We start from the raw sequence: 10,508 nt of genomic DNA on the forward strand, positions 1-10,508 counted from the left end.
AGAAACAAAAAATCTCCCGGCAGAACTCCAATCAATATTCACTCAAAGAAACGTCAAACCCCCAAATAGAATTGAAACGTCAACCACCAAATTTAAACAAAAAGAGTTATAAAACAAATTTTAAACAACTCGAAAAATTCCAATAGAAAAAAGGATAACAGGGTTTTAATAGTTTATGAATTCGGAACATAATAACGTTTGGTTGATAATTCTCTAATCTCTAAAATAAAACAAAAGGTTAATTTAAATTAGGTTAGGTTAAACCTTACGGTAGATTGAATTAATTTAGTCAAGAAAATTAACCAAGCGGTTAGTTTCAATTAAGTTAGTTTAAACCCTAAGTTAAGTTAAATTAGGTGAGGTTAAATCTGAAATTACACATCTCCTATGAAGAAAACTGAACAGAATATTTGAGTTCAGCAAAAACGCAATAATACAATAGTGGCAAAAGTCTACTGCGATACCTGCAATATATTTTCTTATATGCATAATTTGTCTAGAAATAAATCACTTTTGGAATAGCTAGCTTAGTTAAGTATGATTTTCATACGTTTTTTGATAAACAAAATCTCTTTTTCTCAAATATTGTATATAAATGGGATTATGTAGTAGTTCAAATGAAACATAACAAATAGGTTTTTCTATGTATAGTCTTTCTAAGACATCAGAAATTATTTGAACTGTTTGTCTAGGAAAACGAACTGGCTTCCTATACGTTTTAAGCTCCTTTTAAGCAAATATTATTTTAAAAATGCATATTAATCGTACCAAAGAATAATTTAAACAAAACCGAGCAAGACTAAAGAGTGGTACGGTTTACCCAACAGTATTGCGGTGATAATAGGAAGCAGTTTTTCTAATAGCTCCCACCTTCTTGAGCACAAAAGAATTTTTACCTAAAAGAAGATCAACTCCAACAGTCAATAGGAAAAAGCTGACAAAGTAGGGGAAGGCAGTGTTCCTATTGGGTATGACGGAAAGATTTTAATTTACCTAATAAATTGTTTGTTAGGCTCAGGTTATACAAAGTTTAAAAACTTCCCCCAACAAATACATCTTCCTTGACATCTTAAAGACCAAAAGTTAACTTGCTACCGGTCAGCAGAAAAGAGTTGACTAACGTTATTCTTCATCTATCTCAGCATAAATCGAACGAATTGGTCACGACACCAGCATAGGCGATGAAAGATATTAAACTGACCGTTGGACATCATTAACAGTTTGCCATCATCGAACGTATAAACATGAACTCTTTTCTAGATGTTTGAAAAACAGCCCAAGTTACAACCAAGAAAAGAGACCGATTAGAAGCAGAAAGCTATCGACTCATATCACTCACTCCAACTCTAGCAACAACTTTTGAACAAGTATTACTTAAGGAATTTATTCACCATTTTCATTTTATTGACTTAATTGACAAGATTTAATACGGTTTTCAAAATTAAAATTTTTCATGACTAAAGTTTAAAAAAGATTTGGAAGAGAATTGAAGAATTTCTCCTAAAACAACTTCCTTCGTCATAGAAAGCAGTGTGTTAAACGTGGGAAAGCAAAATTGGTTTGGATTTTCATTACATCACGGTGTCTCTAAAGAAAGTTGTCTTAGAGCCTTTAATTGTAACCTCTTTGTCAACTATATCAGTGACGCTACGTCAACAAGTAGAATCACACCTATATGAAAATAATCAAGACCAATTTCTTTATATCTTTAATGCGTGGAACTGAAATCCACAAAATCCAAAACCAGAATTTTTTAGTAATTACAACGGTTTAGTTATACCTGTGAAAAGAAGAGAAAGCTGGGGAAAACTTTAGATGGTTATACGAAACAATTTCATCAGCAGCTCACTAATTCAAGGGAACAGAAGAAACTTATTAACAACTAGATCAAATCAAACAGTCAATTGAAAAAATTAAAAAATTAGGGGAGGCAGTCATCTAAATGAGGATCACAAAAAAATTTCCAATATACTTAGTAAACGTTTTGCGCGGCTTCGAACATACGAAGTTGAGAAATTTTCGTCAAATTGGTCTTCCATGACATCTCAGGGATCAGAATTTAACCTCCGACCACATACCAGAAATTGTTAATCTGATGTTTATGATAAACTAACCAACCATAAGTTGGCCGGAGCGGGCTATATAACAGCCTAGGCGAAGAATATTAAACTGCGTATTTAAAATCATTAAAAAGTTGCAACCGAAGGAAAAATAGAACAATCACTTCTCCCAATGTTTAGAAAACAGTCTATGTTACACGTATTCATAAGAAAAGAGACCAGGTAAAACCAAAAAACTATCGAACCATGTCAATCACTCCAGCTACAGCAAAAATGTTTCAGGCAGTTATTACTTCAAGAATTAACTCATTACTTTTATTTTACTGATCTAATTGATATGAATCAATTCGTAATTCAAAAAAAGATCTATTCGCGATACTCTCATTTAACGAAACTATTGTCACACATACTTTAGACTTAGCGAAGCTTTCAAACAAGTATCTATAGAATTTTTAGGAACAAAATTAAAAAATTATGAGAATACAAGAACGTTATTAAACTCCATCCTTTGTAACAGAAAACAGTGTGTTAGCAATGGGATCGCAATATTGGATTGAGTTGTCATCAAATACAATACTCACAGGGATCAACTTCTAGAAACAGAGCGGAGTTTCTTCAGCGGAGTTTTCCGGTTTTTGTTGTATAAATTGTACAAGCGCCAAAACTCAACGCGAGCGTTCTTTTCGTTTTTTTGAATCTCATGATGAAATTTCATTCCTTGTTACTACCGGAATATAGATATAGGAAACTGGCATTCCACAGTTTTTCCATGCAAGGGTCATCAATTTGGCCACCAATCAAGATCACAAATAACAAAAAAACAGAAAGATGAAGGGATAGTTAATTGGGGTCCGGACAGTTTAGCAATAAAAATGGGAAACAATTTGATCACAATCAATCGAAGTTTTGAAACAAATTGTATCGAAACTGTTGAGCTTTTAACAGAAAAACAACATTTCTAATTAATTTCTGGATGAAATGACTGTAGCCATCCCAAATTTTTTCCGTATACAGGTAATCTAATATTGTTTGGGGATTACAAAAAAACATATTAGATAGAAAGCCAAACAGTCCCTTGATACCTTATCAGCAAACAATGGGCTTTGTAATGTGAATGAAAATCAGGCAATATGTGAAAACAAAAACCTTAAAAATATCCGTAAATTGGCCACTGCTGTTTTTTTCGCAGAAAAAAAATTTTGAAACCAATGTTCTATATTTAAACCCTGGTGCAAACCAGTTCATAACTGTGAAGAAATAGATCACAGATGTTTAAAAATGCAGTTTCTAGTACCTAAGACCGATAAATATTGAGACCAAAATTCTTTCGTGACTTTAACTATGGTGATGGTTCAACATTCTTAAAGACAACAAATTTTCTCAAAATACCCTCAAATTTTGTTAACACCAGAAAACCTATCTGCTGACATATAAATCATAAAAGCAACTTTTACTAAGGTTAGGAATAACTAAAATAAATTGTCTACTTTAGATTATCTAATAAATAAAAGTTATAATTATAATAATAGTTCTGCATAAAAGTGGTGACATTGAATGAAGGCATGTTCCACCGGCTTGGATAGCATATCAATAATTGAAAAATTGGTTGATGATACTGGGAGAAAACTGAAATTTACCACGTTTTGGTGTATGATTTAGAGAAACCTCATAGAAAAAACGAGAGCAAATGTCTTTTTTTGAAATCCCTGGTGAATTTTCATTCGTGGTTAATACCGGAACATGGATAAAAGAAAAACTGACATTCTACAATTTTTTCTATGGAATAGTTGTCATTTTGGTCACCAAGCAATATCACTAATAACTATAGTACAAAGAGATGAAGTTAATTGGAGTCGAAACAATTTTGCAATAAAAAGAGAAGTAATTTGCATACAATCAAACAATCAACGAAATTTTTGAGTAAAAATGGAGTAAAATTGGTAAGCCTTTAACAAAAAATTTACTCTTTAAATTAGCATACTGCCAAAGGTCAATATATGTAATTTCTTCTGGTTGCAGGGATTGTAGACATCTCAAATTAGATCCGTTTACAGATAGTCTACTATTATTTGGAGATTATAGAAAAACCTGTCAGATACAAAAGGGAAAATGTCTCTTGATACTATTACAGCAAATTCGGTTGTATTACATTGATGCAAAGAAGGCAACCTGGTCAAATGGTGAAAAAAATTCGTCAATTGATCATTTGCTTATGTTGTAGAAACGAACCTTTGAAGTTAATACCCTAAAGTGAATCCCTGAAGTTGAGCACTTCATAATATTGTATCGGTCATCTTTAGATTAGGATCACACTCATATTAAAAAGCAATTTTTGATAATAAAAATAAAACGTATTCGAGACTAAAATTTTTTCTTCTTATTGCTTGGAAATGAAATCGACAAAATCCAAAAACAGAGTTTTTTTTTAATTACAAAACTTTACAAAATTCTGTTAAGGGAAGATAAAGCTGGAAAAACTGCAGATGATAATGCAAAGCAGTTTTTCCAACAGCTCACTCGTTCAAGAGAACAAAAAAAGTTATCAACAACAAGATCAGCTCTAACTCATTAAAAGTTGCAATCGAAGAAAAAATAAAACAATCACTGCTCCTAATGTTTAGACAACAGTCCATGTTACACGTATTCATCAGAAAAGAGACCAGTTAAAACCAAAAAAAATCGAACACTATCAATCACTCCAACTCTAGCAAAGTTGTTTGAACAATTACTACTTCAAGAATTAGATTACAACTTACTTTTTAATGAATCGATTCGGATTCCCAAAGCAAAAGACTTTTCAAAACACCATCATTTAATAATTATATGTTATCAAGAAAACGAAACTGTTATTATATTTTTGTTATACTTAGCAAAAGTTTTGATCTCGATAAGTATAGAATTTTTTTGATAAAAAAGACTTTAAAGAAATGCACGATTTTTTTTCAAAGTTCTTTTCCTTGTGATAGAAAGCGGTGTGCAAAATCGGATTGGGTTGTCATTAATTCATGGTTTCCCTGAATTGTCTAATAAATAAAAGTTATAATTATAATAATTGTTCTGCATAAAAGTGGTGACATTGAATGAAGGCATGTTCCGCCGGCTTGGATAGCATATCAACAATTGAAAAATTGGTTGATGATACTGGGAGAAAATTGAAATTTACCACGTTTTGGTGTATGATTTAGAGAAACCCCATAGAAAAAACGAGAGCAAATGTCTCTTTTTGAAATCCCTGATGAATTTTCATTCGTGGTTAATACCGGAACATGGATAAAAGAAAAACTGACATTCTACAATTTTTTCTATGGAATAGTTGTCATTTTGGTCACCAAGCAATATCACTAATAACTATAGTACAAAGAGATGAAGTTAATTGGAGTCGAAACAATTTTGCAATAAAAAGAGAAGTAATTTGCATACAATCAAACAATCAACGAAATTTTTGAGTAAAAATGGAGTAAAATTGGTAAGCCTTTAACAAAAAATTTACTCTTTAAATTAGCATACTGCCAAAGGTCAATATATGTAATTTCTTCTGGTTGCAGGGATTGTAGACATCTCAAATTAGATCCGTTTACAGATAGTCTACTATTATTTGGAGATTATAGAAAAACCTGTGAGATACAAAAAGGGAAAATGTCTCTTGATATTATTACAGCAAATTGGGTTGTATTACTTTGATGCAAAGAAGGCAACCTGGTCAAATGGTGAAAACAGTTCATCAATTGATCATTTGCTTATGTTGTAGAAACGAATCTTTGAAGTTAATACCCTAAAGTGAATCCCTGAAGTTGAGCACTTCATAATATTGTATCGGTCATCTTTAGATTAGGATCACACTTATATTAAAAAGCAATTTTTGATAATAAAAATAAAACGTATTCGAGACTAAAATTTTTTCTTTTTATTGCGTGGAAATGAAATCGACGAAATCCAAAAACAGAGTTTTTTATTAATTACAAAACTTTACAAAATTCTGTTAAGGGAAGATAAAGCTGGAAAAACTGCAGATGATAATGCAAAGCAGTTTCTCCAACAGCTCACTAGTTCAAGAGAACAAAAAAAGTTATAAACAACACGATCAGCTCTAACTCATTAAAAGTTGCAATCGAAGAAAAAATAAAACAATCACTGCTCCTAATGTTTAGACAACAGTCCATGTTACACGTATTCATCAGAAAAGAGACCAGTTAAAACCAAAAAAAATCGAACACTATCAATCACTCCAACTCTAGCAAAGTTGTTTGAACAATTACTACTTCAAGAATTAGATTACAACTTACTTTTTAATGAATCGATTCGGATTCCCAAAGCAAAAGACTTTTCAAAACACCATCATTTAATAATTATATGTTATCAAGAAAACGAAACTGTTATTATATTTTTGTTATACTTAGCAAAAGTTTTGATCTCGATAAGTATAGAATTTTTTTGATAAAAAAGACTTTAAAGAAATGCACGATTTTTTTTCAAAGTTCTTTTCCTTGTGATAGAAAGCGGTGTGCAAAATCGGATTGGGTTGTCATTAATTCATGGTTTCCCTGAATTGTCTAATAAATAAAAGTTATAATTATAATAATAGTTCTGCATAAAAATGGTGACATTGAATGAAGGCATGTTCCGCCGACTTGGATAGCATATCAACAATTGAAAAATTGGTTGATGATACTGGGAGAAAATTGAAATTTACCACGTTTTGGTGTATGATTTAGAGAAACCTCATAGAAAAAACGAGAGCAAATGTCTTTTTTTGAAATCCCTGATGAATTTTCATTCGTGGTTAATACCGGAACATGGATAAAAGAAAAACTGACATTCTACAATTTTTTCTATGGAATAGTTGTCATTTTGGTCACCAAGCAATATCACTAATAACTATAGTACAAAGAGATGAAGTTAATTGGAGTCGAAACAATTTTGCAATAAAAAGAGAAGTAATTTGCATACAATCAAACAATCAACGAAATTTTTGAGTAAAAATGGAGTAAAATTGGTAAGCCTTTAACAAAAAATTTACTCTTTAAATTAGCATACTGCGAAAGGTCAATATATGTAATTTCTTCTGGTTGCAGGGATTGTAGACATCTCAAATTAGATCCGTTTACAGATAGTCTACTATTATTTGGAGATTATAGAAAAACCTGTGAGATACAAAAGGGAAAATTTCTCTTGATACTATTACAGCAGATTGGGTTGTATTACTTTGATGCAAAGAAGGCAACCTGGTCAAATGGTGAAAAAAGTTCGTCAATTGATCATTTGCTTATGTTGTAGAAACGAACCTTTGAAGTTAATACCCTAAAGTGAATCCCTGAAGTTGAGCACTTCATAATATTGTATCGGTCATCTTTAGATTAGGATCACACTTATATTAAAAAGCAATTTTTGATAATCAAAATAAAACGTATTCGAGACTAAAAGTTTTTCTTTTTATTGCGTGGAAATGAAATCGACAAAATCCAAAAACAGAGTTTTTTATTAATTACAAAACTTTACAAAATTCTGTTACGCGAAGATAAAGCTGGAAAAACTGCAGATGATAATGCAAAGCAGTTTTTCCAACAGCTCACTAGTTCAAGAGAACAAAAAAAGTTATAAACAACAAGATCAGCTCTAACTCATTAAAAGTTGCAATCGAAGAAAAAATAAAACAATCACTGCTCCTAATGTTTAGACAATAGTCCATGTTACACGTATTCATCAGAAAAGAGACCAGTTAAAACCAAAAAAATATCGAACACTATCAATCACTCCAACTCTAGCAAAGTTGTTTGAACAATTACTACTTCAAGAATTAGATTACAACTTACTTTTTAATGAATCGATTCGGATTCCCAAAGCAAAAGACTTTTCAAAACACCATCATTTAATAATTATATGTTATCAAGAAAACGAAACTGTTATTATATTTTTGTTATACTTAGCAAAAGTTTTGATCTCGATAAGTATAGAATTTTTTTTGGTAAAGAAGAGTTTAAAGAAATGCACGATTTTTTTCAAAGTTCTTTTCCTTGTGATAGAAAGCGGTGTGCAAAATCGGATTGGGTTGTCATTAAATCATGGTTTCCCTGAATTGTCTAAGAGCATTTAACTTTCGTACTTTATGTCAACAATATTAGTGAAGTTATGTCAACGAATTGTTACATATCACAGTTTGACAATTTTCATCATTTCAATGCCGTGCAAAGAAAGAAACATTTACAAATAAAAACTGATGATGAATTAAACGAAACGGTACAGTTGAACGACAGAGTACAATTTACCTTTATTGGGGAAAAACGGATTAAGAAATTGTTATGTATCAATTGTTATGGAATTGTTATGTGTCACAGTTTTACATTGATGCATCAATTCTATGCCGTGCAAAGAAAGAAACACATTCACAGCAAAAATCTTATGATGAATTAAACAAAACTGTACAGTTAAACCAAAAAGTACAAGTTACCTAAAGGGGGAAAAAGGGATTACGAAATTTTTATGTATTAATTGTTAAAGTATTGTTATGTGTGACAGTTTGACATTGATACATCAATTCTATGCCAAAACGGTACAATAAAACGAAACAGTACAAGTTACCTTTAATGGGGAAAAACGGAGTTAGAAGTTTTCGAGAATGAAAAATTGGCAATCGTACAAATTGTCAAATTAAAAATGCACCGATTGGGAGCCTCTGAAATATGTTTGTGTTTGGGTGTAATAATTGACAACGAACTGAAAAACCAAAATCAATTAACTTTCAGCAGATGGCTTTAGCAATCAGACTATACTGCTTGGTTCGTGGTTAATTTCCATAAAAAATGAAAATAAATCTCTTCAAGTCTCTTGCATTGTCTCATTTAGATTTTAATGCGATGCTTTTTTTCAAAATTTATCATCATCTAGGACAGAATTATCAAACGGGTCAACTCGAGAATAAAAGTTTGCTGAAAAATGATTTTCCCAGAGATCAATTTCTAGAAACAAAAACTCTTCCGGCGGAACTCCAAATCATATCCTCTCATAGAAACATCAAATTTCCCATTAAAAAAGTCGAACAACAAAAATAGACAAAAAAATTTTTGCAGAAAATTTAAAACGATTCGAAAACGATTCCAATAAAAAGAAGCGTTGCAGGACTCAAATGCCTTAAGAAAACAGCAACTTAGTTTGTTATGAATCTGAAAGATAGTTTTTGACATATAAGTTTCTAACACGTAAAATCAACCAAGCGGTTAGTTTAAATGACATGTTTCAGATTTTTTTTAAAAAAAAAACAGATTGTTTGAGTCGAGTCAAAGCCCAACAATGCAAGTCTGGAGAAGGTCTAGCACATCATTTGCTATGTATTTTCTTCTATACATAGGAAGTTTTAAAATCAAGCAATTTTGGAATAGATAGCCTAGGAGATAATTAGAATTTCCACATGTTTTGGGATGCATATAAGCAAAATGGCTTTTGAACAGAATTGACTAAACACCATTGAGTTTCACTTCAAAAACAGATGTAAGATTTTCATTATACTTAATCTTTTTTCTGCAGAAACTAATTTAAATAAGTGATCAGAGTTGGACTATTGTTCCACATAACCGAATTGAGAATCATTAAACAATGTGAAAATAGCGATCTTCTTCCAATTAATCATTCCAAGTAAAATGTTCGAAGCACAATTCAGTCAAATGAAAAAATTTTTTAGTTCTCTCATGATTTGATATTAGCTTGACCAATTTTTTGTAACTCATCTTTTCAAGTCGAGCAATAACTGATCAGAGTATTTTGAGCTGAAACCCAGAAAATCAAGCTGAGCAAAGGTCCAGCAAAATAGTTGCTATGTTTATTCTACTACATATAGGAATTTCAAAAATTCAAGCACTTTTGGAATTGCGAGTCTACGTATTAAATCGAATTTTCATACGTTGTCAATTAAATATTAACTTATTTTCTTTTTCAAAAACAATAAACAATCAATTTATATATGATAATATAGCGGTTCAACCAAAACCAAACTAGATATGTACGCTCTTTTTGTGTATGGAGAGTTTAGAACACTAAAATCTGTTAAAACTGCTTTCTTACTAAAAAAGGATCTGGATTGTTATCCCTTTTCAGCAGTTGTTAAGCAAATAAAAATTTTAAAAATGGATTTTAACTGGAACAAGGAGTAATTCTGATGCATCTGAGCAAGAAAAAACAGTTTTGCGGGTCACCTCATTAAACAGATGAAAAACTATCAAAAGACTTAATTTGTTTGCATTTTCTAAGCTAAGTCAGGGATCAGAGTTCGATTATTATACCACGTTACCTGATTGAATGAAAATAGGTACTTTAAGTGTAAAAGTCTTTTTTCCGTTAACCATGAGAAGTGTTTCAGTGGGTTGTCGTTCCCAAAGATGGTTGATCAATTTCAAAAGCAATGGCGATTGTAGAGAGATTAGTGATTATTAGGAATGATAAATGATGAAGCATCACACA

The sequence above is a fragment of the Convolutriloba macropyga genome, chromosome 1 (assembly GCF_964194025.1).
Source record: "Convolutriloba macropyga chromosome 1, txConMacr16.3, whole genome shotgun sequence".
NCBI lineage: Eukaryota > Metazoa > Xenacoelomorpha > Acoela > Convolutidae > Convolutriloba > Convolutriloba macropyga.